Source organism: Mus caroli, unplaced genomic scaffold (assembly GCF_978045245.1).
Source record: "Mus caroli unplaced genomic scaffold, Mus_caroli_1 scaffold_1, whole genome shotgun sequence".
Taxonomy (NCBI): Eukaryota; Metazoa; Chordata; class Mammalia; order Rodentia; family Muridae; genus Mus; species Mus caroli.
Window position 1 is genome coordinate 44,638,836 of NW_028227256.1, and position 24,178 is coordinate 44,663,013.

The 24,178-nt window shown below is 38.0% G+C and overlaps 1 pseudogene; it reads left to right on the plus strand.

The window, feature by feature from the left end:
* The first annotated feature begins 1,529 nt into the window (after window positions 1-1,529).
* On the plus strand, window positions 1,530-3,470 carry LOC110297159 (heat shock cognate 71 kDa protein pseudogene; annotated as a pseudogene).
* The last annotated feature ends 20,708 nt before the right edge of the window (window positions 3,471-24,178 follow it).

Sequence of the window (24,178 nt, forward strand, 5' to 3'; positions counted from 1 at the left end):
CAGATGACAGCAGATGCTGGCTCTTCTGTTCAGGAATTTTTCCCCTATGTGGAGAAAGAGGAACAATCCTCCATTGTTGGTGGGATTGCAAGCTGGTACAACTACTCTGGAAATCAGTCTGGCGGTTCCTCAGGAAATTGGACATAGTCCTACTGGAAGATCCAGCAATTCCTCTCCTGGGCATATACTATGAAGATGTTCCAACTGGTAATAAGGACTCATGCCCACTATGTTCATAGCAGCCTTATTCATAATAACCAGAAGCTAGAAAGAACTCAGATGTCCTTCAACAGAGGTATGGATACAGAAAACTGTGGTACATTTACACAATGGAGTACTACTCAGCAATTAAAAACAATGAATTCATGAAATTCTTAGGCAAATGGATGCATCTGGAGGATATCATCCTTAGTTAGATAATCCAGTCACAAAAGAACCCACATCATATGCAGTCACTGATAAGTGGGTACTACTCAGAAACTTAGAATATCCAAGATACAATTTACAAAACACAGTAAACTCAAGAAGAAAGAAGAACAAACTGTGGATACTTTGGTCCTTCTTAGAATGGGAAACAAAAGCCCAAGGAAGGAGTTACAGAGACAAAGTCCAGAGCTGAGGTGGAAGGAAAGACCATCCAGAGACTGTCCCACACGGGGATCCATCCCATACAGAACCATCAAACCACCAAACACTATTGCATATGCCAAAAAGATTTTGCTGAGAAGATTCTGACATAGCTCTCTCTTGTGAGTCTATGCCAATTCCTGGCAAATACAGAAGTGAATGCCCGCAGTCATCTACTGGATGGATCACAGAGACCCTAATGAAGGAGCTAGAGAAAGTACCCAAGGAGCTAAAGGTATTTGCAACCCTATAGGAGGAACAACAATATGAACTAACCAGTGCCCCCAGAACTGTGTCTCTAGTTGCATATGTAGCAGAGGATGGCCTAGTTGACCAGCAATGGGAGGAGTGGTCCTTAGTCTTGTGAAGATCATATGCCCCAGTACAGGGGAATGCCAGGGCCAGGAAGCAGGAGTGGGTGGGTTGGGGAGCAGGGCAGGAGGAAGTTGTAGGGAGCATTGTGGATAGCATTTGAACTGTAAATAATGAAAATATCTCATAAAAATACATGAAGATTTAAAAAAACAGTGCTGATTCTGAGTTAAGTGTGGTTATATTTGCTAAATAAAATCCATAATCTCAGACATTTGCATTTTCATAGTGACAGAGTATTTATTTATCATGTACATACACATATATGGGGCACCTTTCCATTCTTAAAGATTTTTTAAAAATTTCTTTAAACAATGTCTTGTAGTTTCATGTACAATTATTTCAACCTTTTAATTTTTATTCTTAACTACTTTATGAGTTTTAATGCTGTTGCAAACTTATCTTTTTGTTGCTGTTTGTTGTAAAAAATAGAACAGTTTAAAATATAGAATTGGGCTCATTGAACGCGGAGGCAGCTGTCGGGCATTCGTGTGGTCTTGTCGTCAGCGCAGCAGGGCCTACATGCAAGCAACCATGTCTAAGGGACCTGCAGTTGGCATTGATCTTGGCAACACCTACTCCTGTGTGGGTGTCTTCCATCATGGAAAGGTGGAAATTATTGCCAATGACCAGGGTAACCGCACCACGCCGAGCTACGTTGCTTTCACAGACACAGAGTGATTAATTGGGAATGCGGCCAAGAATCAGGTTGCAATGAACCCCATCAACACAGTTTTTGATGCCAAACGTCTGATCGGGCATAGGTTTGATGATGCTGTTGTCCAGTCTGATATGAAGCACTGGCCGTTCATGGTGGTGAATGATGCAGGCAGGCCCAAGGTCCAAGTGGAATACAAAGGGGAGACAAAAAACTTTTTACCCAGAGGAAGTGTCCTCCATGGTTCTGACAAAGATGAAGGAAATTGCAGAAGCGTACCTCAGAAAGACTGTTACCAATGCTGTGGTCACAGTGCCCGCTTACTTCAATGACTCTCAGCGACAGGCAACAAAAGATGCTGGAACTATTGCTGGCCTCAATGTACTTTGAATCATCAATGAACCAACTGTTGCTGCTATTGCTTATTGCTTAGTTAAGAAGGTCAGAGCTGAAAGGAATGTGTTCATTTTTGACTTGGGAGGTGGCACTTTTGATGTGTCAATCCTCACTATTGAGGATGGAATTTTTGAAGTCAAATCAACAGCTGGAGACACCCACTTGGGTGGAGAAGATTTTGACAAGCAAATGGTCAATCATTTCATTGCTGAGTTTAAGCAAAAGCACAGGAAAGACATCAGAGAGAGCAAGAGAGCTGTCCGCTGTCTCCGCACTGCCTGTGAGCGGGTCAAGTGCACCTTCTCCTCCAGCACCCAGGCCAGTATTGAGATTGATTCTCTCTACGAGGGAATTGACTTCTATACCTCCATTACCCAGGCTCGATTTGAAGAACTGAATGCTGACCTGTTCCGTGGCACACTGGACCCTGTAGAGAAGGCCTTTCGAGATGGCAAACTGGATAAGTCACAGATCCATGATATTGTCTTGGTGGGTGGTTCTACCAGAATCCCCAAGATTCATAAACTTCTGCAAGATTTCTTCAATGGAAAGAACTGAACAAGAGCATTAACCACGATGAAGCTGTTGCCTATGGTGCAGCTGTCCAGGCAGCCATTCTATCCAGAGAACAAGTCTGAGAATGTTCAGGATTTGTAGCTCTTGGATGTCACTCCTCTTCCCTTGGTATTAAAACTGCTGGTGGAGTCATGCCTGTACTAGTCAATCACAATACCACCATCCTCACCAAGCAGACACAGACTTTCACTACCTACTCTGACAACCAGCCTGGTGTACTCACTCAGGTGTATGAAGGTGAAAGGGCCATGACCAAGGACAACAACCTGCTTGGAAAGTTTGAGCTCACGGGCATCCCTCCAACACCCCGTGGGGTTCCTCAGATTGAGGTTACTTTTGACATCAATGCTAATGGTATCCTCAATGTTTCTGCTTTAGAGCACTGGAAAGGAGAACAAGATCACCATCCCTAATGACAAAGGCCGCTTGAGTAAGGAAGATATTGAGTGCACGGTCCAAGAAGCTGAGAAGTACAAAGCTGAGGATGAGAAGCAGAGAGATAAGGTTTCCTCCAAGAATTCACTGGAGTCCTATGCCTTCGACATGAAAGCAACTGTGGAAGATGAGAAACTTCAAGGCAAGATCAATGATGAAGACAAACAGAAGATTCTTGACAAGTGCAATGAAATCATCAGCTGGCTGGATAAGAACCAGACTGCAGAGAAGGAAGAATGTGAGCATCAGCACAAAGAACTGGGGAAAGTCTGCAACCCTATCATTACCAAGCTGTACCAGAGTGCTCGTGGCATGCCTAGGGGAATGGCCTGGTGGCTTCCCAGGTGGAGGAGCTCCCCCATCTGGTGGTGCTTCTTCAGGTCCCACCATTGAAGAGGTGGATTAAGTCAGTCGAAGAAGAGGGTGTAGCATTGTTCCACAGGGACCCAAAACAAGTAACATGGAATAATAAAACTATTTAAATTGGAAAAAAAATATAGAATTGGAGGTCTCTTTACCATAACCATTTAATAATTCTAGAGTGCTATGTGTACATGTGTGTCTTTGATACTAAGTATATAAATACAAACTTTTCCTTCTACATAATGTTATTTTTGTATATATATTTTCATGTATGACAATTTAGTATTGGATTACAAATTGCTGTCCTCTTCCCTGGAAAAGACTATTCTCTGAGTATCAGGATTTTTGATTGCTTATAATCCTCCTTCTGAAAAATTACTATCTATGGTCTCAGTAACATGAAGTCAGTCAAGTTCCAAATTTATTAGGTTTGAAGCTTTGTGAACTTTCTTCAGTCCATGCTAGCCTTTCTATTGGTGTCATCCTTGCTTAGATTCTTTGCAGGTAGTCAGAAGACTTTATGGATGCATATTTTGACATTCCTAGCAGTCAAAAATCAAAAATCTAAAAGAAACTCTGTAATCCTCTCTTCATCTTGTCTTTCTTTTAAAATTTTATTTAATCTTTTTTATAGTCCAGATTATATCCCCTACCAGTCAACCCTCTGACTGTTCCACATCCCATACCTCCTCCCAAACCCCATGCATCTCCAGGGCGATGTCCCCACACCTACACCCACCACCCCACTAGACCTCTCTACTCCCTGGGGCCTCCACTCTCTTGAGGGTTAGGTGCCTCTTCTCTGACTAAGTCCAGACCCTGAAGTCCTCTGCAATATATGTTTTGGGAGTCACTTGTCATATGGTGTATGCTGTGGCTGCTGTCCCAGGTTTTTAGAGATCTCAGGGCTCCAGGCTTTTGAGACTGCTGGTCCTCCTACAGGGTTGCTATCCTCCTCAACTTCTACCAGCATTTTCCTAGTTCCAACACAAGGGTCAGCAGCTTGGGTGTAAATATCTGCATCTGACTCAGCTTCTGGTTGAGTCTTTCAGAAAGCAATCATGATAGGCCCCATTTTTTGTGAGCTCACCATAGCCTCCCCTGGAGCTGAATCCCAATTTAGGCCTGTCACTGGACCTCCTTTTCTCCAGGCTTTTCTCCATTTTTGTCCCTGCGGTTCTTTCAGAGAGGAACAATATGGGTCATAGTTTTTGACTGTGGGATGGCAAACCAATCCCTCACTTGATGCTCTGTCTTTCTACTGAAGGTGGGCTCTACAACTTCCCTCCATACACTGTAGGGAATTTCATCTAAGGTCCCTCCCTTTTTGTTCTAATAGTCCTCACCTCCCAGGTCTCTGGGACAGTCTTGGGCGGGGGGGGGGGGGTTCCCCTACCCCCTACCTCCCAAGGTTTCCTGTTTCCATTATTTCTGCTCGCCTTGAGGTCTTTAGTCCTATTCCCAGACTCAATACAAGATCAAGTTCTGCTCTTTCTTCCCCTAACTGTCCTCTTTCCCACCCTTCCTCTTTCTCCCCTCCTGTGATTGCTCTCTTGTCCCTCCCAAGTGGGACTGAGGCATGCTTTCTTGGACCCCTTGACTTGTTAACCTTTTTGAGTTCTGTGGATTATATCCTGAGAATTCTGTACATTTTTTTTCTAACATCCACTTATTAGTGAGTACATATCATGCATATTGTTTTGGGTCTGAGTTACCTCACTCAGATGCTATTTTCTAGTTCCATCCATTTGCCTGCAAAATGCATGATGTCCTTATTCTTAATAGCTGTGTAGTATTCCACTTTGTAAATGAACCACATTTTCTGTATCCATTCTTATGTTGTGGGACATCTGGGTTGTTTCTACTTTCTGGCTATCACAAACAAGACTACTATGAACATAGTGGAATATGATGTATGGTAGAGCATATTTTGGGTATATTCCCAATAGTGAGTCGTATAGCTGGATCTTCAGGTAGCTCTATTTCCAATTTTCTAAGGAACCTCCAGATTGATTTTCAGAGTGGTTGTAACAGTTTGCAATCCCAACAACAATGGAGGAGTGTTCCTCTTTGCCCATTTTCTGGCCTACATGTGTTGTCACCTGAGTTTTTGATCTTAGTCATTCTGTTTGGTGTAATGTGGAATGTCAGGGTCATTTTGATTTGCATTTCCCTGATCACTAAGGACTTTGAACGTTTCTTTAAATATTTCTCAGCCATTTGAGATTCCTCAGTTGTGAACTCTTGGTTTAGTTCTGTACCCTATCTTTTGATTGGTTTGTTTGATTTTTTTGGTAGTTAACTTCTTGAGTTTTTATATATTTTGGATGTTAGCTTTCTATTAGATGTGGGGTGGGGGTGGGGTAGGTGAAGATTTTTTTTTTTTAATTTGTAAGTTGTCGATTTGTCCTATTGGCTACAGCATTTGCCTCACAGAAGCTTTCCAGTTTCATGAGGTCCTATTTATTAAAACTTGATCTCAGATATTAGCCACTGAAGTTTCATTTAGGAAATTTCCCTCTGTGCCAATGAGTTCAAGGCTCTTCCTACTTTCTCTTCTATTACACTGAGTGTTTCAGGTTTTATGTTGAGGTTCTTGATCCACTTGGACTTGAGCTTTGGGAAAGGTGACAAATATGGATTTATTTTCATTTTTCTGCATACAGAGTGCCAGTTAGACCAGCACCATTTATTGAAGTTTCTGTCTTTTTTCCATTGTTTATTTTTGGCTTCATTGTCAAAGATCAAGTGTCTGTAAGTGTGTGGTTTTATTTCTGGGTCTTCAGTTCTATTCCATTGATCCACATGCCTGCCCCTGTACCAATAGCAGGCAGGTTTGTTTGTTTGTTTGTTTGTTTGTTTTTTATCAGTATTGCTCTGCAGTATATCTTGAGGTCAGGGATGGTGATTCCCCCAGCCATACTTTTATTGTTAAAAATTGTTTTTGCTACTTTGGTTTTTTGCTTTTCCATATGAAATTGAGAAATGGTCTTTCCATATCTTTGATGAATTGTATTGGGATTTGGGTGGGGATTTCATTGAATCTGTAGATTGCCTTTGGTAGAATGGCCATATTAACTATGTTTATTCTGCCAATCCATGAGCTTGGGAGATCAATCCATTTTCTGTGATCTTCTTTGATTTATTTCTTGAGAGATTTGAATTTCATTTTGTACAGATCTTTCACTTGTTAGGTTAGAGTTACCACAAGATATTTTATATTATTTGTGGTTATTGTGAAGGGGTTTGTTTCCCTAATTTCTTTCTCAGCCTGTTTATCCTTTGTATAAAGGAAGGCTTCTGATTTATTTGAGTTAATTTTACATCTGACCACTTTGGTGAAGTTGTTTATCAGCTGTAGAAGTTCTCTGGCAGAATTTTGGGGGTTGCTTATGTATACTATCTTATTTTCTGCAAATAGTGATACCTTTACTTCTTTGCCACTTTTTTTTTAATCTCTTTTTGTTGTCTTATTGTTCTAGCTAGAACTGCGGGTACTATATTGAATAGATATGGGGAAGTTGGTATCCTTGTCCTTGATTTTAGTGGGATTGCTTCAAGTATCTCTACATTAAATTTGATATTGGCTGTTGGTTTGCTGTAAATTGCTTTTATTATGTTTAGGTATGGGGCTTGAAGAGGTGTTGTATTTGTCAAATGCTTTCTCAGCATCTAAGGTGATGATCATGTGATTTTTTTCCTTTAAATTTATTTATATAGTGAATTACATTAATGGATTTTTATATATTGAGCCAACCTTGCATCCATAGAATGAGGCCTATTTGATCATGGTGAATTATGGTTTTGATGTGTTCTTGGATTCAATTTTTCAAGAATTTTATAGAGTATTTTTGCATAGATATTCATAAGTGAAATTTTTCTGAAGTTCTCTTTTTTTTGGTTGGGTCCTCATGTGGTTTACATATCAGAGTAATTGTGGCTTCATAGACTGTATTAGGTAGTGTTCTTTGTGTTTCTTTTTATGAAATAGTTTGAGGAATATCATCTTCTCATTCAAAATTATCCCTGACCCTTCTGTTCAGTAGTTTACCTGTAGTTGTACTGTTGGGACTGAGATTCACAACTCCAGTTCTTGCTTTTGATTGGTTGTGTTTTCTTTAATCTGCTATAAGGAAATTCTTTTGAAAATTGAGACAAGGATTGAATTTATATGTAGGTATAAAAACAAAGGTTTACAATGTAGTTATGGATTGTGCTGGTTTAATAAATTGGTGTCTTTAGCTTCTTCTTCAAGAGACACTACTTCAGTTTCCCTTGTTATTGCTCTAGGTTTCCAGTACCACAACAGTAAGGACATCTAAAAAAGACACAATCAATAATACTATGAACTATGTGCCTAAAATTACCTATAATATTTGGAAATTACTGTATAAATATCCATACATTGTTTAAATGAAACTTTCCCTTCTGGGGTAAAATGCTTCTCCAAAGAGCCATAAACCATCTACCAAAAACTCCAACAGCATTCACAAGAAACATGCTTTTTAGTTGTTTGCCACAGTTTTCCAAGAGATTCCCAAGCATTGTAGGTCCATGGATTTCCCCAGAGGTAGAAGTGAAATTCCTATCATTGAAGATACCATGCACTTCAGACACATGGTCCAAAGGTCCCCAAGCTGGAGCTAATTTGAGAAGTTCCTTTATGACAGATACCTTTCATGGTATTGGAAATTTCCACATAAATTTCCAAAGAAGGAAAGCAACCTACACCCATATCCAGCTACAGTACTTATAAACCACAAAAGTTACTTGCATAATAACCAGTAATGAGGGGCAGTAGTGGCACACACACTGTGTCACTTACCAAAAGCATTCCAGTGGAGTTTAACACCTCCTCAACAAGAAGGAAGTAATGCCTGACACAGGAGTCTTTCTTCTGAAAATTTACTATTTATGGTTTCAGTAGCATGCAGTCAGTCATGTTTCAAAATTATTATGTATATTCCAGAAAAAAACAATTCATAACCAGGCAGTGGTAGTAAATGTCTTGAGTCTACCATTCAGGAGGTTAAACATGGAGGTAGAGGCAGGTTAAACGTGGAGTTTGAGGTCAGCCTGTTTTATAGTCATGACTACTCAGAGAAACCTGTTTTTAATACAACAAAAACAAACAGACAAAACAAAAACAATAACAACAAAGAAATCATTGACAAAATTAAATTGAATGTTATTATGAGAAGCATGGTAAAATTTACTGCATATGCCTCTCACTAAGAAGGTAAGTAGTTACTTTGTCTAGTGTGCTCTACTATATCATTCTATACTATGCTATATTACTTGATGACTAATTTAGTTATTATATCGGTTTTCCTAATGTTGCAATCCTTGTGTTATTTTACTCAACACTAGCCTCAAACTGATATTGATAATTTGAATATGCCAAAGAGAAGCTATTATTGTCTTCCTTTTAGACAATAAGAAAAAGTATTTCATCTAAGGAAAGACAATGGAGACCTATTCTGAGTTTGCTGATATCTACAAGCATGAACCTGTATGCAGAATTGTGAATTAGGAAAATGACAGTTTAGCTAATTTGCTATCACACTGCAGAGGCATATCTGCATTACACACACACGCACGCACACACACACACACACACACACACACACACACACACACACTTTTTCTTAGTTCACATGGAAGAGGAATAAATTACTGCTGCTTGAACTGTTTCTGGTGACTAGTAGGTATCTGAAAACATACTCTCATGGATAAAGTACCACTCTATTTCAAAATTATAGGACAGAAGTAATCAGAGAAAAGAAATTCTAGAGTGCAAGGAGCTAGCATAATTTTACTCCTTTATGTGGCATATGTCCATTTGGCTGATTGCTTGGTTCTGCCTGCAGAAGCTGAGCTCTATCTGTCATTATTTACTGGAGGTTTGTAAGAGAAGAAATTTATGAGTCACTTTGATTGCTAATTTGTCGATCTTACCCACTGTATCAAGAGATTCAACTGGTTATTTCACTTTCACTAAGAAATGTTAGCTCACCTAACACAATTAAATCCATTTTTCAAATAAAAATTCTTAGCCATTATTTTAACTCTATAAAATACAAATCTATAGCCTCTAGTTTATTGATTTAGGCCATGAATTATCTAATTCAATAGAGAGAGTAATTAAGTTTGTGTGACATGACTACTTTCCACAAATGAATCAGGCTCATTGCTGATGTTTCTATGGTATTTCGATCACTTATTATGTTTGAGTTAGTGGTTTATGAGTGATGTCATAGGCAATAGAAACATGGACTCTATGCTATCTAAGAATTCCCAGATAGCACTGAGCCCCCCTTGCTCATTGTAATTTCTTAATTTACTTGTTTTGAAAGCAACAAATAACATATCAAGTAGGAAAATTACATTCAATTATTTTTTAAGTTTTTAAATTTATGTGTATATGTGTGCCTGTAGGTATGTAGAGCACAAGTTTGTAATGTTTTCACTGCCCAGACAAGGATATTAGATCCACTTGAGCTGGAGTTAGATGTAGTTGCAAGAGATTGATGTGGGTGCAGGGAAGGGAATTCAGACTCTCTGGAAGAGCAGAAAAAACTTCTGATAGTGAAGCCATCTTTCTAAACACAGTTTTTGTCATAAGGATTGGAAAATATCTGAAACCCATTGCTGTATAAATATTACTTCTTTGCTGCCTACACACTTGCTCACCACCATTAGAATGTCTGTATTTCCAAGCCAGGAAGTTAAATGTTTTCACAGGTTATGAGTTATACATGAATTATTTATATCTTTTTGTTATCCTGCTATGTCAAAACAAAATCAATTAACAAAAGTGAAATATGGAGTGAGTATCATAAGCCAAGAATTGTGAGGCCCATAAAGTTAGGCCATGTTACTTCTGCGTCTGAGCAAGTTATATGCCCATGTTCTTTAGAAATCTTTAATATATTTTATTTCTTTATTTCAACTAATGGTCAGTATTACATGTCTTACATTAACCATATATTTTGATAAATAATGCACTCCTAATTATAATCAATATTACCATTATAAACACATCAATTGATTGTATTATATTATATTAGTCCCTATTTTAAAATTTTACTTACTCAATTTTTCAGGCATGAGTATTTTATCTGAATGATAGATGTCTATTATATTCAGGACTGGTGCCATTAAAAGTCAGAGGAGGCATCAGATTTTTTAAACTGGACTTACGGATAGTTGTGAGCCATGATGTAGGTACTGGAAACTGATCTTCAGTCCTCTACAAAGAAAGGCATTGGTATTATTTGTTGAGCCATCTCTCCATTTCATATTATTCTTTTGAAAGGCACAGACATTTGCTTAATTTTCATACTTGTAAGAATTTCATGTGCAACATTCAAATCCTATTTCTATGGATTAAAGATCACTTTATATACAAATTTATATATAATACACATATATGCACAGTTATATTAATGACAGAAAATACCAAGAAAGGCAGTGAAGGGATGATTTCTCATGTTTAGATAAGTATGACATATGTGCACTCTAAGTGTGGGATCTAACTCTGCATGAAAAAGTATAGTTATTGGATAAGGTGAACACACTAACCTCTCCTATGATTATTTTTACCTCTCATATCTTATTAGTATTAGCAAGAGATGGTCCTCAATCCTCCAGTTTTGGTTTATCTCTTCATTTTGTAAGGTGATCCCATTCTTCCTTTAGAACTAATTATAAAAATTGAATCTAGTATGTCACATCGGTTTGTGTTTGAGGGTATGGTTGTCTCCATAAGCTTTGTTGGCCATATTTTCTAGAAGTTTATTCAACATATTCTTTCTGTATATAAATTTTCTTTTAAGATCAGATACTTTTAAAATCTGTGAACATATGATAAAATATAAATATACTTTTCTTTAAAAAGCTACCTATTCATACATCACTCCTACTGACTCTAAGCAAATGTGAGTGAACACTGAAACAATTTAATAGACTGAATTTTGATATACCTAATTTAATAAACATTCATACTATAAAATAGATTGAAATTGTTAAGTACAAGTGGCTAAAAATTCATAATAAAATTATTCATAGTCAAAAGCTGAGATGAAAACTTTTTATCTTACATTGAGAATGTTTTTAGCTATTGGTCTTTATCTTCATGTAAATTCTAATATTACTGATAAATTCCTAAGCTAAATAACATTTTTAATATTCTTCTTTTGTGTGAATGTGAGCATTCATGTTCATTCATATGGACCTGTGTATGTGAATGTGTATGAATATGTGTGCACATTTGTGTGGATGACAGACCTGGACTTCAATTAATTCCTCTATTGCTATTTCCTTGATATTTGAGGCAGGCTCTCTGTTTGAACCTGGAGCTAATCTACTTCACTAGTCAGGATAGCTAGCAAGCTTTAGGTGTTTGTCTTTGCCTTACCTAGTGCTATAGTTACAGGCCTGTACAGTTATGTCTAACTTTTACATTTGTGTTGGTCATCCAAAGTCAGCTAATTATGCTTATGTAGAGAACACTTCACCTTCACTGACTGAGCTATGACCTCATCATCCCACATATTCAGTTCCCCAAATGTTAAATCCTAATTTCAAAATTAAAATTCAGCATTGGTGCATTTTTGGCATGAGTGGGTCTCAGTCTTAAATAGCTCCTATTAGGAAATGGAGTGTCCAGGTCACATGGATATATCATCTCTTTAGTAGAAACTGATCCCGTTACATTGGCTGTTAACACGTTTCTTGTTCCAGGACTTTAGAACTCTCTAAATTTACAAAATGATAGTCTGTGAAGGAGTCATTTACATTGAAATTGGATATTTATTATAGCAGGCAGCTAATTTTTAAAGTTCAATAGCTCTCTAGAGGGTCTCATAGGAGATGTAACTACCCCTCAGTTATTACTTTGTAATAAATATGGAAATGAATGTTCTTATATCTTTTTCTTCCTACCTGACAAGAAGTAATATTGGACATGTCTCTACATCATCAGCATCTGGGGTTAGATGAGGTATATGTGCTATTTCACAGATTCTTCTGTAGGGCTACTGGATGCATATTCAGTAGCTCACTTGCTGACTTGCTTCCTAGATGCAGAAAAGATTAATTCATTTCCTTCACTATTGATAAAAATATCGCATAGCAGTAAATTAAGAATATATTAATGTTTAGGCTGTAAACCAACCAAACATATTAAATATTGTAAAATCGATTTGTGTAACATGCAGAGCCTGAGTTTAAATCCCAGAATATGTATGTGTGTGTGTTTGTGTGTGTGTTTATGTATGTTATGTGTGTGAATTATATCTATATCTATCTGTCTGTCTATCTATCTATCTATCTATCTATCTATCTATCTATCTATCTATGAAATGTATGTACATGAATATGCATGTGTATGTGTATACACCACAGATGTGTGTACTAAACAAAAATAAACATAATTGGAGGCTTGGGAACTGGGGAGATGGCCTAAGTGGATAAAGTGCTTGCTGTGTTAGAACATGAGGATCTGAGTTCAGCTTCCTAAAACCCATATAAAAGATAGGTGTAGCATTGTAGTTCTATAATTCCAGTGCTAGAGCATTTTCTGGGACTCACTATCCAGCCAACCTCAACAAATTGGTAAGCTCTAAGTTCAGTGAGAGATCCCATCTCACAAAATACGGCAGAGAGTGACAAGCAAATAGATCTAATATCTGACTCTGGATTACATATCTGGACATTCTTACACCTACATGTACATAGAAAATAAATAAAAAATAGTGTCTGGTTTGTGGGAGCCAAACACATTCATTAAGAACCAGACAAGATGTGAAAAGCACAATCAGCCAGAGAGAGCATAACATTCAAGCATCTCCCCCGGGTGCTCCTCATTACTTAGCCTATTTGTGACTGTGGTATATATCATGGTTATTCTGTACTTATGATTAATATCCACTTAGAGAGGAATACTTAGTGTGTTTGTGTTTGTGTTTCTGGGTTTAGGTTTCCTCACTCAGAACAATCTTTTCTAGTTCCATCATTTGTTTGTAAATTTTATGATGTCATTGGTTTTTTTTGTTTGTTTGTTTGTTTTTTGTTTGTTTGTTTTATAGCTGAGTAGTACTCCGTGAATAAACATACTATACTTTCTTTATTCATTCTTTGGTTAAGGGACATATAGTTTGTTTCCAGTTTCTGGTATTATGAATGAAGCTTCTGTGAACATAATTGAGCAAGTGTCCTTGTGGTATAGTGGAGCTTCTTTTGGGTATATGCCCAGGAGTTGTATAGCTGGTGCTTGAGGCAGACTTGCTGAGAAGAAGGAACATATTAGACAATGAAAGGGGGTTGCTGGAGGGGACTGGATGGGGGAGGGGATGTGGATGGGATCAGGAGGGACGAGGTAACAGAGGGAGAATGTATTGGAGGTGGGAGTCTCTGGGATGAGCTAGAAACCCAGAACAATGAAAATTATGAATTTATGAGGGTGAATGTAGCTAAGACGCCTAGCCATCAGGAATATGGACTGTAAACTGACCATATTCTGTAAGCATGCAAATGATGTCATTGGAACACCAACCCTACCACAAAATCTTAGACCTACAGCTTATTTCTGCTTAAAAGATACACAGGGTTAAAGTTGGAGCAGAAATCAAGGGAAACTTTTTATTCATTTGCTTTTTTTCTTTTCTTTTCTTTTCACTGGGTATTTTCTTTATTTTCATTTCAAATGCTATCCCTTTTGCTAGAAAAAAAAAGGGAGAAGGGGGAGATGTTGGAAATACTCCATTTCTTAAACTGTCTCAAGATGCACAAGTGCCTAACACCATCATCAGCTTTTAAAATTGTTCATGTACTATATTAAATGGATATGAGACACATTTGCAGCAAAAGTGTAATATTTAAAACAGTCACATTTTGAATATAAAATTCTTCAAAAGGAAAAAAAAGAAGAAGAAATCAAGGGAAAGGTGAAACAATGACTGGTCCCCTTGAGACTCATGCTGTGAGAGGGAGCTTACCCCTAACACTATACTTGCTATACTTGCAAATAGGAACTATTGTAACTGTCATTGGAAAGGCTTCACTCAGAAACTGATGGAAACTGATGCAGAGACTCACAGTCAAACTGAATAATTTGTAAGAGAGGGAGGAAGGATTAAAAAGAGCCAGAGAGGTAAACAACACCATAAGCAAACCTAGAGAGTCAACTAATTTGAGCCCAAAGGGGCTCATAGAGGCTGAACTAACTACCAAACAGCATTCTGGGAATAGACCTAGGCCCTTTGCACTTATGTAACATTTTGAGTAGCTGGGTGTTCATGTGGGACTCCTAAAGTGGGAGCAGGGGTCTCTGACTACATTGCCTACTTTTGGATCCCTTTACTCTAACTGTACTGACATTTTCACAGTCTTATCCTAATATATGTTTTAAAAATATTTTTCAGATTATGATATAAGTAATATATAACATATGATGCATATATGTACATATATTTTGAAATATATATTCATTTAGGAATATATGTGAATATATATTCCTAAATAAATCAGTAATTTTTCAACCTGTGAATCATGACTTTTTGGAGGGTTGAATGAAACTTACTCTTCTGCTGTCTTCTGAAATTGATATCATCTTCTCTCAAACTGAGAAACACCCACTGAATCTACTCCTTAACTCCTCCTTAAATGTATTTTCATTTCATTATTCTGTCTCAAAGCTCTAGGGCATTCTGACCAAGGATAAAATCTGAAAGTGCTTTTCTCAGGCTGGATGCCCTTTTGTGAGTCTCCTATTGAAACACAAGTGATGTCCACACCCATGCTTGTACCAATGGTGGTCCTACTGTCTAAAATAGGCGTTCTTTCCCATCATATTTCCTAGGTGGAAAGAAAGAAGAAAGAAAGAAAGAAAGAAAGAAAGAAAGAAAGAAAGAAAGAAAGAAAGAAAGAGAGGGAAGGGAAGGGAAGGGAAGGGAAGGGAAGGGAAGGGAAGGGAAGGGAAGGGAAGGGAAGGGAAGGGAAGGGAAGAAGGGAAGGGAAGGGAAGGGAAGAAGGGAAGGGAAGGGAAGGGAAGGGAAGGGAAGGGAAGGGAAGGGAAGGGAAGGGAAGGGAAGGGAAGGGAAGGGAAGGGAAGGGAAGGGAAGGGAAAAAGGGAAATTTATATCTTCCAGGAAGCTCTTTATTTATTCTTTTAATCATTGCTTAATTTTTCTTCTCAGAATATATTTATTTATTTTTTTAATTTTTAATTTTTTTATTACGTATTTTCCTCAATTACATTTCCAATGCTATCCCAAAAGTCCCCCAAAGGCCCCCCTCTTCCCTACCCACCCATTCCCATTCTTTTGGCCCTGGCATTCCCCTGTATTGGGGCATATAAAGTTTGCAAGTCCAATGGGCCTCTCTTTCCAGTGATGGCTGACTAGGCCATCTTTCGATACATATGCAGCTAGAGACAAGAGCTCCGGGGTACTGGTTAGTTCATCATGTTGTTCCCCCTATAGGGTTGCATATCCCTTTAACTCCTTGGGTACTTTCTCTAGCTTCTCCATTGGGAGCCCTGTGATCCATCCAATAGCTGACTGTGAGCATCCACTTCTGTGTTTGCTAGGCCCTGGCATAGTCTCACAAGAGACAGCTATATTTGGGAACTTTCAGCAAAATCTTGCTAGTGTATGCAATGGTGTCAGCGTTTGGAAGCTGATTATGGGATGGATCCCTGGATATGGCAGTCTCTAGATGGTCCATCCTTTCATCACAGCTCCAAACTTGTCTCTGTAACTCCTTCCATGGGTGTTTTGTTCCCAATTCTAAGAAGGGGCATAGTGTCCATACTTTGGTCTTCATTCTTCTTGAGTTTCATGCATTTAGCAAATTGTATCTTATATCTTGGGTATCCTAAGTTTTGGGCTAATATCCACTTATCAGTGAATACAATTGACAAGTGGGACCTCATGAAACTGCAAAGCTTCTGCAAGGCAAAAGACACCATCAATAAGACAAAAAAACCACCAACAGATTGGGAAAGGATCTTTACCTATCCTAAATCAGATAAGGGACTAATATCCAATATATATAAAGAACTCAAGAAGGTGGACTCCAGAAAAGCAAATAACCCCATTAAAAAATGGGGCTCAGAACTGAACAAAGAATTCTCACCTGAGGAATACCGAATGGCAGAGAAGCACCTGAAAAAATGTTCAACATCCTTAATCATCAGGGAAATGCAAATCAAAACAACCCTGAGATTCCACCTCACACCAGTCAGAATGACTAAGATCAAAAAATCAGGTGACAGCAGATGCTGGCAAGGATGTGGAGAAAGAGGAACACTCCTCCATTGTTGGTGGGACTGCAAGCTTGTACAACCACTCTGGAAATCAGTCTGGCGGTTCATCAGAAAATTGGACATAGTACTACCGGAGGATCCAGCAATACCTCTCCTGGGCATATATCCAGAAGATGTCCCAACCGGTAAGAAGGACACATGCTCCACTATGTTCATAGCAGCCTTATTTATAATAGCGAGAAGCTGGAAAGAACCCAGATTCCCCTCAACAGAGGAATGGTTACAGAAATTATGGTACATTTACACAATGGAGTACTACTCAGCTATTAAAAAGAATGAATTTATGAAATTCCTAGCCAAGTGAATGGACCTGGAGGGCATCATCTTGAGTGAGGTAACACAATCACAAAGGAACTCACACAATATGTATTCACTGAATATATTTATTAATTTGTATTTATAAGCACATAGCACAAATCTTGGAAAGATTTGTAACTAATAAAAATGTGTCACCAAAGCTGCATCACGCTCAGGAGCAGGGAGCGACATCTTGGTTCCGGGACTCTGCTGAACTTAGGAACTTAGTCTGCACAGGTGAGAGTGTGCACCACAGAAGCAGACAGCTTCTGGGGCAGGAGGGAGTCACAGAGCCGCTGAGGCAGCACCGTTTTCGGGCCACAGACATCAGGCCACTCTCCCAGCTGGGGAGGACAGGAGTCTGCCCAGCACAGGAGCCCTCTGCCTCAGGAGCAGGGAGTGCCATCTTGGTTCCTGGACTCAGCCGAACTTAGGAACTTAGTCTGCACAGGTGAGAGAGTGCACCACAGAAGCTGACAGCTTCTGTGACCTGCCAAAGCAACACAGCATCTGGGAAAGGTCCTGTTTTGGGCCTTCTTCTTCGGCCAGGAGGAGGTCCAAACACCAGATATCTGTGCACCTTCACTGTAAGAGTAGAGCTTGCCAGCAGAAAGTGCTCTAAACACTGAAACTCAGAGGAGGGAGCCTGTCTTCCAGGTCTGCTGATAGATGGTAATCAGAATCACCAGATGAACAACCTCTAAACAGAGACAACTATAACAACTAACTCCAGAGATTACCAGATGGCGAAAGGTAAACGTAAGAATCTTACTAACAGTAACTAAGATTACTCACCATCATCAGAACCCAGCACTCCCACTTTGCCCAGTCCAGGGCACCCCAACACACCTGAAAAGCTAGACCTGTATTTAAAAGCATATCTCATAATGATGGTAGATGACATCAAGAAGGACTTTAATAACTCACTTAAAGAATTACAGGAGAACATTGCTAAAGAGTTACAAGTCCTTAAAGAAAAACAGGATAACACAATCAAACAGGTAGAAGTCCTTAAAGAAAAACAGGAAAAGACAACCAAACAGGTAGAAGTCCTTAAAGAAAAACAGGAAAACACATCCAAACAGGTGATGGAAATGAACAAAACCATACTAGACCTAAAAAGGGAAGTAGACACAATAAAGAAAACCCAAAATGAGGCAACAATGGAGATAGAAACCCTAGGAAAGAAATCTGGAACCATAGATGCGAGCATAAGCAACAGAATACAAGAGATGGAAGAGAGAATCTCAGTTGCAGAAGATTCCATAGAGAACATAGGCACAACAATCAAAGAAAATGCAAAATGCAAAAAGATCCTAACTCAAAACATCCAGGAAATCCAGGACACAATGAGAAGACCAAACCTACGGATAATAGGAGTGGATGAGAATGAAGATTTTTAACTCAAAGGACCAGCAAACATCTTCAACAAAATTATAGAAGAAAACTTCCCAAATCTAAAGAAAGAAACGCCCATGAACATACAAGAAGCCTACAGAACTCCAAATAGACTGGACCATAAAAGAAATGCCTCCCGACACATAATAATCAGAACAACAAATGCACTAAAGAAAGACAGAATACTAAAAGCAGTAAGAGAAAAAGGCCAAGTAACATATAAAGGCAAGCCTATCAGAATTACACTAGATTTTTCACCAGAGACTATGAAAGCCAGAAGATCCTGGACAGATGTTATAGAGACACTTAAAGAACACAAATTCCAGCCCAGGCTACTATACCCAGCCAAACTCTCAATTAACATAGATGGAGAAACCAAAGTATTCCACGACAAAACTAAATTCACACATTATCTTTTTAAGAATCCAGCCCTTCAAAGGATAATAACAGAAAAAACCAATACAAGGATGGGAACCACGCTCTACAAAAAACAAGAAGGTAATCCCTCAACAAATCTAAAAGAAGACAGCCACAAGAACAGAATGCCACCTTTAACAACAAAAATAACAGGAAGCAACAATTACTTTTCCTTAATATCTCTTAATATCCATGGACTCAACTCCCCAATAAAAAGACATAGACTAACAAACTGGCTACACAAAAAAGACCCAACATTTTGCTGCTTACAGGAAACTCATCTCAGAGAAAAAGTTAGATACTACCTCAGAATGAAAGGCTGGAAAACAATTTTCCAAGCAAATGGTATGAAGAAACAAGCTGGAGTAGCCATTCTCATATCTGATAAGATTGACTTTCAACCCAAAGTCTCAAAAAAGACAGGGAGGGGCACTTCATACTCATCAAAGGTAAAATCCTCCAAGAGCAACTATCAAATCTAAATATCTATGCTCCAAATAAAAAGGCAGTCACATTCGTTAAAGAAACTTTAGTAAAGCTCAAAGCACACATTGCACCTCACACAATAATAGTGGGAGACTTCAACACACCACTTTCACCAATGGACAGATTATGGAGACAGAAACTAAACAGGGACACAGAGAAACTAAAGAGAAATTGTGAATCAAATGGATCTGGCTGATATCTACAGAACATTCTATCCTAAAACAAAAGGATATACCTTCTCAGCACCTCATGGTACCTTCTCCAAAATTGACCACATAATTGGTCACAAAACAGGCCTCAACAGATACAAAAATATTGAAATTGTCCCATGCATCCTATCAGATCACCATGGACTAAGGCTGATCTTCAATAACAAAATAAATAATAGAAAGCCAACATTCACGTGGAAACTGAACAACACTCTTCTCAATGATACCTTGGTCAAGGAAGAAATAAAGAAAGAAGTTAAGGACTTTTTACGGGATGCCTGCTACCATATTAAGTTTCTTTAGCCATTGGAGGGGGGGGAGTTATGGTAAATTTTCACCCAGGTCTCAGCACTCTGAACACAGCACCATCAGGTTAGGGCTCCTCGATATTTATATTAGAATCAGATAAATTAAGACTAATAAAATAATACCATATAAAATTTCTTACTGGCTTATACTTTTAAACAATCCTAATTTTAATTAAAATCACTTAGAAAGTTAACATATGAAATAATTCTAAAAATAGTAAGGGCAAGATAAGGTTTTGCTGTGAAGAACTCATGGTACAAATTCTCTCACTGATAGAAAATTATAGTGTTGTTAGTTTACTTACTCCAATGAGTATGTATTGATTGGAACTGTATTTGAAACGGTGGTTCACAAAAGACAGAATTTTATATAAAGAATGTGATTAATTTTGGTGTTGTTAAAGCATTACAGCCTTATTGACATAATGAATGATAAAAAGAAGGAGCAGTTTGGAAATTACTTTTCTTATTGTATCAATGTTCCTTCACCTTTTCAACCATTTAAAGTTCTTTGAATAAAAATAGCAAAATAAGAGAAATTAGTTAAGTTTAACCAGAAATTGTTCTGGTTTGTGAGCCATACATATTTCTGGTCTACAAGAGCAAACTTATGTTTCCTTATTATTTATATACTCTACCTTTACAGTTCTAATCCCAAAGAGTTTATATTTTCAGTAGAAGCTACAAGAATAACAGTAGAACTAGTCTGCTCTTTAGCAGGTTATGTTATGTGTGGGTAAATAAATTATCCACTTCATATTAAAGAGGTGCCATGCATGGTTTCAGAAGACAAGCAAAATCAAAGCTAGAAGTGTGGGTGATGGGTTGGTGACTGGGTATCACAATGAGGTCAAGACTCTGAAAATGCAGCATGAATGTTTAAATCAATTTGTTGCCTGATATTGTGGTTTAAATATGCTTGGCCCAGGGATATTTGGATGTATGGCCTTGTTGGAGGAAGTATGTTTGTAACGAGTAGTTCTGATGCTTTGATCAGGAATCTGTGTGTGAATGCTGAATGTCCCGTTCCCCAGTTGGTTCTTGATCAATCAATAAAGATGCTAATGGACAATGACTGGGCTTTTCTCAGCCTCCTGCGGCTAACATTTCCTTTACTCCTTGCTCAACACTCAAAATCTGCCCTTATCTTAGTTGCCTGGTTACCTTCTCTTTGCTCAACATTTGCCCTCAGTTTAGTTGCATTTCTAATCTCATGCCTGGGGAAGCAGCCAAAGGCCACTCTACCTGAAATCTCACATGGCTAGTGAGTCTCCCTCCAATGCATGGCAAATTCTCTTTTCTCTCCTGCCTCTGCTAGCCTGCCTGTGGGAACCTTGAAGTCCCACCTCTTCCACCCATCAGCCACTGGCATCTTTATTGATCAATAAAAATGAATTGGGAAACTGGATCATCAGCTTTCATTCTCAGATTCCCAATCAAAGTATCAGAACCATCTCTTATATTTCACCTTTTCTGTCCAATTTAAAAAAAAACACTCTTCTTTCAAACATAATTTGAGCAAAACCACAATTATGTAAATTACAAAGTATGATATACAATTAATATCCAGTGCATCATATTTGTCAATTAGATAAAGTACTTTTCCATCATTCCTAACTTAAAGAGTTATAATTCTGTCCCTGAAATATGTTTAGATTTTAGCCTGTGATACCATATAAAAACCATATCTTCTACTCTATAACCTTTCTTTCAATGCTAAACAACTTGAGCTTTATTATGGGACTACAGTTAGTCTTCAACTCATCAGAAATCTGAGAATAAATTAAATATTCCCTGAGTGTATAGAAACCACCAAACAATTCCAAAAGTTAAACAATTATAGAGACAGCTGAGTACCTGGACAGGCCCTAATTTCTTATAACACTGGAGCATCTGTCTTCAATGTTCTAGCCCAGAACCATCTGACAGAGCTTTCATGGGGCAGGAAATATGAAGGACTAGTTTACCTTGTATTGGCAGAGTGTAGTATTCAACCATCCCACCTCTGTCCTTTTTGGACAGTATATGGTCTGCAGATGATATTAGCAACTTCAGTTTAGTGGCTACTTTGCCATAATAAGCAACCTTGTCTAGAGGTAAAGATGCTCAATTCTTCTTTAAAGGGGAGTGAGGAAGCTATCATAGCAGACATGTCTCATGGTCAAAAGATCCTTAATAATGAAATAACATTAAATGTCACATTCTTTGAATATCTGATTTTTTTTGAAGACGATCTAAGTAAAGTATCTCTGAACTGTTCAACCTTAAATACCCTTAGCCATTTCTATTGAGTAAACTGAAAACACTTTATTATTATAGTTAAATAAAATCTAACACAACCATGAATTTGTTATCTGGCCTTTAACCTGTGTTACTTAATCATATTAAACAGTTTGTAAAGCACCTATTAGAAGGACTGAGTTAGAAGTCTTTCATTCATAAATAAGTTTCATAGGCACAATGCCTATCTAAGAGCAACAACATTAATTTCAATTTTTTATCATTATACAAATTTGTACCAATGAAGACCTTAGCTTTATATCAGTATATAATTTCTGTATCAATACAAGAATTTTTAACTTCAATTTTGTATCAATTACAAAGATTTTCATCAATGGAAGACTATGGTAACACAATGCTTTGTTCACAAATAAAATTTAGTAATCCATTCCACCTATTTCCTTCCTGTTCAGAATTTGACTTATTTCCAAATTATCCCTTAAAATGAAAACCTATATACAATTGGTAAAATAACTATTACCAGACAGCCAAACCAGGGAATTGGGCTGATGTCTCTCCATAGCTTCTTCCTGCGGAACAGGTTTGGCAAGGAATTCTCTAAAGAGGAGTGGAGGAGTAGAAACATTAGAAAATTTGGTTAGACTTAAGAAAGCTAACTTTAGGGACTGTTATCCAGTCTCTGCATGTTTGGAAGGTTCAGAGCTTGACTGAAGTTCTGACTGGATCCTTCTGAAAGGTTGGATGAGGCAAGATGACCTGAAATCAGCTGCAATCCCACAAGGTGTTTTGGGCAGCAACTGTAAGCAGGAGGCCAAGAAAATCTGTTCAGCATCTCTGAGAATGAATCTTGCCAAAGCTGTACATTATTGAATATATGAATCTCACAACTAAATTTAGTACCATTAAGATATTAGTATGAATTGTGCAGGGTGCACATTTCAAGTAAGGATGAAATTTCGCTCCTTGTTTGAGCAGGTTAAAGATAGCTGTCTTTTTAACGAGTTAATTTTATCAATAACCAATTGAAATAAGTCTTCATTCATGCCATGTGAAAGATGACATGATGAATTTTTACCTGTCTTCTTTGATTTTCTCAAACTTTTTGAGTCCTCAGGAGGGTCTCTCCCTGTCATCTTTGATCCATATGACTCTAGATAGGCTCTACTTTCCTGTTAACATAAACTCAGAGTTCTCTCCCAAAATAACATGTACTTGGTCCAGTAACTGGAAATAATTAAATGTTTATCGTAAGGAATTTCTACAGGAATTTTAATATAACCACCAAACTCATAATCACACTCATTTTGATAATTAAAACAATTCAAAGTAATATTTAAGATGGAATGCCTCAATATTTCTATTTCTCCATAATTAACTTAATTAAATTCCCTCCTATTTACTGTATCACTCTCCCCTATATTCTCTCTTCTGTGGAGCTTAAGATCTGTATGTTTAAGTACATTTAAAGAATTACTATAATATTTTTTCTGTCCTTAAACACAGTTAAATCAAATTTTAAAAATATTTCCTTTGATATTTTTCTGGCTTGAGACAGGCAGCTTTATTATTTGTTTCTCTCTTTCTCTCTCTCTTTTAATTGGATACTTTATTTATTTGCATTTTAAATTTTACCCCCTTTCCTGATTTCCCCTTGAGAAACCCCTATCCCATCCCACTTACTCCTGCTTCTATGATGGCGTGCCCCACCCACCCATGCCTACCTCACTGCCCTTGCATTCCCCTACACTGGGGCATCGAGTTTCACAGGATCAAGTGCCTCTTCTTCCATTGATGCCTAACAAAGCCATCCTTTGCTACATATAGTGCTGGAACCATAAGTTGCTCCATGTGTACTCCTTGGTTGGTGCTTTAGACCCTGGGCACTCTGATTGGTTGATATTGTTGTTCTTCCTATCAGGTTGCAAACCTCTTCAGTTCCTTCAGTCCTTTCTTTAACTCTTCCACTGGGGACTTCATGATCAGTCCAATGGTTGGCTGTGAGAAACTGCCTCTGTATATGCCAGGTGCTGCTAGAGCCTCTCAGGAGACAGCTATATCAGGCTCC